The following is an 8113-nucleotide window of genomic DNA, read 5'->3' as shown; positions in this document are numbered from 1 at the left end:
TTTTCAAAACAAACAGGGGCATTCATCAAGTAAGTCATATCACATCTTACCATTCCTTTCAAGTACATTAATAATATTGAATAGTTTTTAATATAATAACAATAAAAATATTCAATTTGAATAACTAATTTTATTTTTATGGACAATTATTCAGAACAGCTTGCTAGACGTTGAAGTCCTTTTTCTGCACACATCATTAGTCCAAGTTTCACCAAACCCCCAGGATTTGCCATTTTTTGTCATCTGAAGAGATTATTGTAGGTCAGACAGCCCAGACTTTCACCTTCCTTTGTTAGAAAATGCTTATGGACAGACAGCTCAGTCTTCTGATAGCAGAGACAGCTAGCTAGTAGATGTCATATAGACTTATGGTATAAGGAACTTCTTTTTCAACACAACTTACAGGGATGAGCAATTGCTGTCATCTATGATGCTACAATTCCAGCATACGCAACTTTCCACATAGCTTTTCAGTGAAACCAAATACTAACTTCTATATTCAGTGACAACATAAGTGCATGGGGTTGTTTGTCATTTAATCCATTTTCCAGAAGGCCTTCCACAGAAGTGTTAAAGCTAGAAGGAAACTTCTCTGCAGTTCTTTATTCCACATCCTTGCAGAACAAGCATGTTTACCCATATTAAACCCAGACCTGATCTTACAGATGAGTATCTCTAATGATGGTGATATCACCACCTTACTCAGCAGACTCTACTCACGTCCAGTGTTGGGTTTGGGTTTCAAGTTATGCAGTGACTGAAATATGCATGCACAAAGACACAGGTACAAGCCACCTATCTCCTGGTCCAGTCACGGCACTGCTTTCACTACATCTTAATGAAATGTAAAAATAAATGCAGACAATTAATAAATTCAAGCTTGTGCAGGACTGCATTTTAAAAAATCTATAAGCTAGTTAGGTTTATTTTAATGCTGGAGGTGTATATTAAAAGCATTTGAATACCAAACACTTCCTATGTCAATATTTCTTTTGAAAGGGCAGCAGGCAGTTCAGACAGGACCAGCTCACTTCCAGGTTGCTCAGTCCTAGAAGATGAACCCAATGGAGTAAGAAAACACTGCTTAGAAGACCGCCTATATTCATGATGTTTGCACCAGGGAGAACAGAAAAAACTTGGGTATGCAGAGGCATCAATAGCAACTGAGCCACGCTTTTTAGCACGTCTGACTCCAAAAGCAATTCCACTTTACCTGTTTTGAAGCTGTTTTGAAAGATTTCAAAGCCCCCATGGAGAGAGACCTACAATGCTGGCTGGCCAAGCTGCTCTTCTCTGTTGTTTCCCCAAACTGGTGAAGCTCTGAGCTCATACAGGGATACTTGCAGGAGCAGACTATGTATGAGCTACCTGAAAAGAGAGGGAAGCTGTGTGTGCACATCGCTTCGCTTTTGGTGTGCACCCCCTCACTTTCAACACTCAGCTCTGTGCTTAGCAAAGTGGTTGACATCTGCCCCTTCAGTAAGACTACGACAGGTTGCTCTGAGAGACTGATCCAGCAGAGAAATCATTCCAGAGCTTCACCTCTCCCTCTTTAGGGATCACTTTGTCCCTACCATTTTAAGATTCCAGAGGGATTAGCTTGCTTGAAGACAGGCTATGTATGTTTTTCTCTTAAGAAGAGATACACAGTAAATTGAAGAGTTGTAAAATTAGCATTATATTCAACCAATCTGTTTAGTTTTATAACTTTTCTTCATATATATATATATATATTTACAGGCACATGTGTCTTGCTTCTGTCTTCTTACCAATAGGAGAAAACTCCAAGGTTTCTTTATTAAAATCTACTGGGTTTAATTATGAAAGCTTTTAACCCTGAAAGTATTGTAGATATGGCAGTTAGGGACATGGCTTAGTGATCAACTTGGTAGTGCTGAGTTAACTGTTGGACTTATCTTGGAGGTCTTTTTCAGCCTAAATGACTATGATTATTTTTCCTGCTCTGCATTCTCTTCTCTCCCAATATGTCAACTTTTCATTCATTCCATTTGTGCTTGTAGATGACCAGCATCAAAATAACTCCTGCCTGTAGTTTCTCTCCAAAAAAAACAGTCCAGGGATCTGAACACTTTGAATGTACTGGCAACTGTTTTCTTGCCCAATGCCCAGCTTCAGGAAAGCCACAATCATGCACACATCTCCACATCTACGTGGACCAACTGTTAAACAATCAATTCCATGTATGTCACAGCCTTTTGGGCAGCCTTCCAGTCTGACAACTCAAGGGGATCCATTTCAAAACAAAAAACAAAGGGAAGACATAGATGGGTATTAAGGGCTTTGAAACAAAACCCATGCAGCAACCAACAGGTCACAGAATCTGTGACCTATTTTCTCTCTCGATCCTTTCCAGCAAGGGAACATGCATGTATGCTCTAATAATACCTTTTCTCCTGGAAGCCTGAAGACGCAAGTAGGAGTCTCAAAGTCAGATGAATACAAAAGCTTCAAGGAAGAGCTAATGAATCCAAACGTGGGATAAAGAAAGAAATCCTACAATCACATTCCAGTTACATCTAAAAAGCTTACTTGAAAACCCCTACATTCTTCCCCAGGAAATGTGAAGAGAATTTGAAAGAAAAGGTATCATTTTATTGTGGCTATGGTATTTCTAATATTCAGACAGAGAAAGAGTCATATGGGAGGACTGTGGCTGATTAACTGAGCCACCTCTCTAGGATGTATATGTCTTCCTTATCTGAGCCCCAACTCAGGTTGGGGTCTATCACTCAGGTCTATTCCTATTCCCAAACCTGTAATCACTGAATAACACAGACAAAAAACAGAGCCTCATCAGTGCTCCTTCCCTTTCTTTTGAGGTACCCCATAGCCCAGATGTGCCTCTCCAGGAACCGGGGAGGATTATCAGAAGTACCAGCAAGAATTAGCAAACCAGCCAATCTCAAGGTAAAGAGGAGAATCTGTAAGGAGGAGGAAAGAGGCAATTGACGAGTTATGTGCCTGCAAACGAGTTTAGGGGAGGTATTAATGTTTGGTTTTATTCTAGCCCTCTCTTCCTCCCCCATAGCTTCAAGTCTGGAAACAACACACTACAGAAGAAAAATTTGGCTGCCACTGGACTGTCTGCAATACCAAGCTTCACACCTCATGTGTGTTTCTGAGATCTCACACACCTGATGTCCACAAAGGAATGAAGAGGGTGTCCATGTCTAGTGGCTTGGACAGACCCACACCTTGCACCAGATTTTGGGTGCTTTGTTTTCACTGTGCAGCTGGATCCTTCAAGTTGAACAGTTTCTGGGCCAGCTTCTGGGAGTTGCTATGTCATATCAGTTTTGGGGACACAGATGTTGACACAGTCCTTGAACGGAGAGAGCTTCAGGGAGACACCAGCAGACTGTTGAGAAGGTCCTGCCAACAGGAGCAAAGCAGTGCTAGACATTGCGATTTCTCGCAAAGCAAGTTCCCTGTGCACTAGTTATGAATAAGAGTGTTGTGCAAAGACCTGATCTGAGACAGCAACAATGTCTCAGATCTCATTTTTGAGAGAGGTCTAGACAATTTAACACAGAGTTCCACTCTTTGGCTTGAGGATGTACCTATTGCCTGCAGGGACCCAGCAGATGGGGGTAGATGCCTTTGTTTGCACAGGCTGGGTAAATCTATACCATAAAACACAGCACTGTCCAGACATGCCAGTCTGGGGCTATAGCACTTGATTCATGGAATGGAAATCTTTGTGCCATGCTGCTTAGCCCAGCTGATCTGGGATTAACTTGTGCAGCCCTGGCCCAGAGGGCTCAACATTGGACTCCCCACCCCTATGATAGCTCACACAAAACCAGCTGCAAGAGTTCTGCTCCTGGGGTGTCGTAATACGAAGTCTCAGGATGCCTCTACCCCTGTGCAGGTAATTCACAATAAACAAGGTATTTTCAGAGATATGGTGGGACTCTCACTCCTCTGCTGCACAGGTCTCTAACAGTAAAAAGCTGGCAGTGACATTTCAGAGCACCAACATCTTGTCACAACAGCCAAGTAAAGGCAGCAAGATTTACAAGCCTTGAGCATTGCTTGGGTATATGCACAGTGGCTGAGCCATGCATGTGGTTACAGTAATTGGAACCCAAATTCCAACACCGCTGGGGACTCATTAACATTTAACTTGTGTCAGAGCACAAAGAGCTGTGATGTTCTCTTTGTGGCAACAAATTAGGTCCATTAATTAGTCCCTACCAATACACATTCCCGGGTGCCCTGACCATTGCTTCTACTGGTAATTTATTTGCAGCAAAGGTTCACCCATTCTAATTGCTCAGGTTGTCTTTTTCAGAAATTTAACAGTTGCTTTTGATAGAAACAGTACTACAGAAACATAAGTAAATAATAGAAAAAAAATATACCAGCTAAAGCACAGATCCTGGAGTATGAGCAAAAGGCCATGGAAGTCAGCGACAACCCTACAATTTTCTTCCATGGGCTTTAGATCAGGTTCCTTAAGAACAAATTTTTGCTCCAGTTTCATCCTTTTAGAGAGTTTGCTCAGGTATTTCATGTACGCTAATTTAACGTACATAATGATTCTCTAGCCTTTGCTTGCATGGAAGAGCTCAGTCCCATGAACCGAAATGGTTTTCATGAGAAAGTGCTCTTTCATACACAGGCTACATACCGATATCAACACAAATCCAGGAGAAGGGAAGAAGCCATTTCTAATACAGGCACTTCCCCCTAAAAATACCTCCAATTAGACCACATTGGTGCCAGTATTTCAGACCTTGTTATCATCCATATGTCCCTCCATCTCCCACCGCTTTTAAAACTGCTTCCCTGTTTTCAATTTCTTGTGGGTGCTTGCAAGCTCAAGAGGAGGAATTGTGAGTAGATTTTTCCTTATGTTTCAGAATGTTTTACCCTTCAAAGGTTGACAGAGCTCTGTCTACTGTGGCAGATCTACTACTAATATACTACTACAGATCTAGAATATGTGCAGAGGAGAAGGAACGTTTCTCAAATGTTCCTCTGCCCCAGTAGCACAGCAGCCTCAAAAACAATTAGCTCTATGGACAGAGAAGTGAAGTCAGACCCAGTACAACTTTTCTGCCTTACGCAAAGTAGCAGTTCATTTGATGAGGGGTGGGTCTGGTCTGCAGGTTGTACAATGCTGCAGTAGTTTAAAAAAGCCTGGTGGAAGCCAGTCCAACTTGGAAAATAGGCTGCAAATGCAATAAGTATGACTGAACCTCCACAAACACATAAGAATTATTCTATCTCTAACCCTCAATAATACTCCCCAAACTAAATTAGATCATACTGATTCAGAAAATTGTTGGGCCTATTAATCAAGCCTTAATTTAATATCAGCAAAATGACATCACTCACTGGCATGCTAATGAATAAATTTCCCAAGGTTTTATGCTACACGCTCTTTCCTGACCCTGAATCTCTTCCATTAAGCATACTGCAGGTTTTTAAAGACCTCTTCATACAAAATATAATATATACATAATGAGTGAAAGATAATGGGAGCACTTTCTTCACTGAAAGAATCCCACAACATTAGACAGAAGTCAAGAAGCTTTTAGAAAGCCAAGATTTTATTCCAAGTTGCTGTTGAAATGCAGGGTGGACCTCCTTTACCAAGGTTCTGGCATTTTAGCTCCAATGCAGTGTGCTCACACAACACAGGACTGGCCATGCAAAGCCACACTTGGTTCAACCTCCCATCGCTGAAGGAGACAAGGACCAGCTGCTTCCAGGAAATGTCATACAGCTTGTAATGACTTTTTAATTTTATGGACATTCAAGACAAGTTTCAAGCTAATTTAGGAGCCTACTTGTCGGTGACCCCTGAGAAGAGCACACCAAGGCAGACCCTCTAAAGCCACTGTGGCTCAGCTTGGAGACTGTCCACTTCCATGTGCAGCAGCTCTGGACCTCTCAGAAGCATAGACAACAACAGAATCCATCACCTCAAGGATGGGGCCAAGAGTTTTGTACATAGCAGCAGGGAACACTGCCAGGGGAAAAGAAACAGTGCGATGGAAAGTCAAAGGGACTGGAAGAAGCAAGGGCAAGATCTGCTGCTATGAAAGATCCTCTGTGTCCTGGCCAAGCAGTGCTGCACCACAGTCACTTTCATCTTTGCCTTAGGTCAGGCTTAGCTCTCCAGGAATGTTTGGAATTAGCAAAGGAGGCCATAGGGCAACTTCTACTCTTGGCAGTGACCTTGCCTATGCATCAGGCTGAGATGCCACAAGCTGAAATCTGAAATTTGGTTCTTGTTCCTCAGTTTCAGTGGAAAACCCACATATCTATTTCACCAAAATTAAACCAAGGCTGAGGTAGCTTGAATAATTTTGGATACAGCTTTTAAAAATAATAGTTGTTAATTTTTTACACACTTGCTGTTTCACACCTAATCTTGTTCTTCAGGCAGTCATGATTAGCCTGTAGAATATTAACTTGGCTTCTTTACCTGTAATTTCTTCCAGTTTCATGTTGAGAAAGAGCAGTGTTGCTGAGGGCTTGAGCCAAACCTATTGGAATCCATGGAAAAAAAAGCTGCAGCAATTTGAATGGTGCAACAGGTCTCAGCTATTTCAAGAGTAAATGTGCTCCATTCCTACAGTCAGAACATTGGCAAAGGGAGAACAGCACAGCAGCCAAACGGCAGGAAGATGTAGGGCCTGGGGCATGGCTGCTGGATCTCAGCAGGAATTCCTAATTCTAGTAGTTAAAACTGAGCTACTGCTGGAGTGTACAGCCTGTCAGCAGAGAAATTACCACTGTCATGACACTAGAACTATTATCTCAATGAGATTTCTAAGAGTGGAGAAGCTTACATGGTACAGGCTCAGTCACCAGGCACAGAGCCTTTCCTATTTCCCTCAAGACTGCTGTAGAACAAACAAATTAAATTGCCAGGAAAAACCTAAAAGTGCCTTTTAAGACCAAGAGTCTGTGGACATCATATCACACATATGTCATCAGAGGGGGAAAGACCTTCTTAATCCTCCTTCCCTTTTGTCCATCTGAAGCTGTAGCAGAAGCTCTTCCTTCTTTAGAAAGCAAACTTCTACATGGGATACAGCCATTACTAATGTCCCAGACACGGCAAATCCTCCAAGCAGGTTTTACATCTTGTTAGAAAGCAAAGAACCACAGAAGCACAAACTCAAAGGAGATTAGGCATCCCCCTGCACTACTCTGCTCCCCAGAGAAATGCAGGATCAGTTCACCTCTCACTGCATTCCCAGCCATCCCAGTAGGACTGCAGGAATGTGAAACAAGTTCCGCAGGGACCACTTTTTAACAAATGGGAAAATTTCATTTTTCTCCCAGTCTTGACCTTTAAGATGGGTTACCATATCTCACTCACTCTCCTTCAGAAAAAGGGCTTGTTTAGCCATCTGCCTGATTTTATAACATAAAGGTCTCTAAACATGCCCCACCACATCACTGGGCAGCACAGCTAACCCCTGTTCTTCTCTCTTTGTCTCGGCCCTGCAGGAGAACCGAGTCCACGGCATTTTCCTCCAGCAGGTTGTTTGTGTTGCACTTCTGGGTTTTTGGCACATTGGAAAAGCACTTTAAGTCAAGCCCTGCACAGCATTAGGACAGATGGAGTGATGGGAGTGAGTCATGGCAGGTCTTTAGAGTGCCCTGGGATTTGTAGCACTCACTATACATAAATCACTTCAAAGAGCAACTGGAATAAAACTTGTGACTGGCAGCACAGGATCCAGAAATGTATCTGAAGTGCTTGGGAAGGCTTTGCTCTGACACAGCTCTCCCTGCACTGAAACACATGCAGTGAAGCTCTGTAAGCCTGGTCATCCATTCCCCTCAATAGCTGTAAAGTAGATCAAGACCAGTGACATACTCTGCACTTAGTCTGTGCTGATGCAGAAAGAATCCTTTCCCAGAATTCTTTTTTTATTCCTCTGAAAGTATCACCTTGAATATTTATGTTCCTTCTTTTTCTGTTTTGGAGGGTGGAATCCTCCTGGTGGCATAAATATTTTTCCTAATACCACCAAAGAAAACTAAGTGAAATAACACAGCTTCTTTAAGAGATTAGATGTCAGAAGGGATGGGAAGTGTCAGAAGGGATGGGAAGTGTCAGAAG

The sequence above is a fragment of the Neopelma chrysocephalum genome, unplaced genomic scaffold, assembly GCF_003984885.1.
Source record: "Neopelma chrysocephalum unplaced genomic scaffold, ASM398488v2 Primary Assembly neopelma1_59, whole genome shotgun sequence".
NCBI lineage: Eukaryota > Metazoa > Chordata > Aves > Passeriformes > Pipridae > Neopelma > Neopelma chrysocephalum.
The sequence above is the reverse complement of the archived record's forward strand: the minus strand, read 5'-3'. Positions refer to the sequence as shown.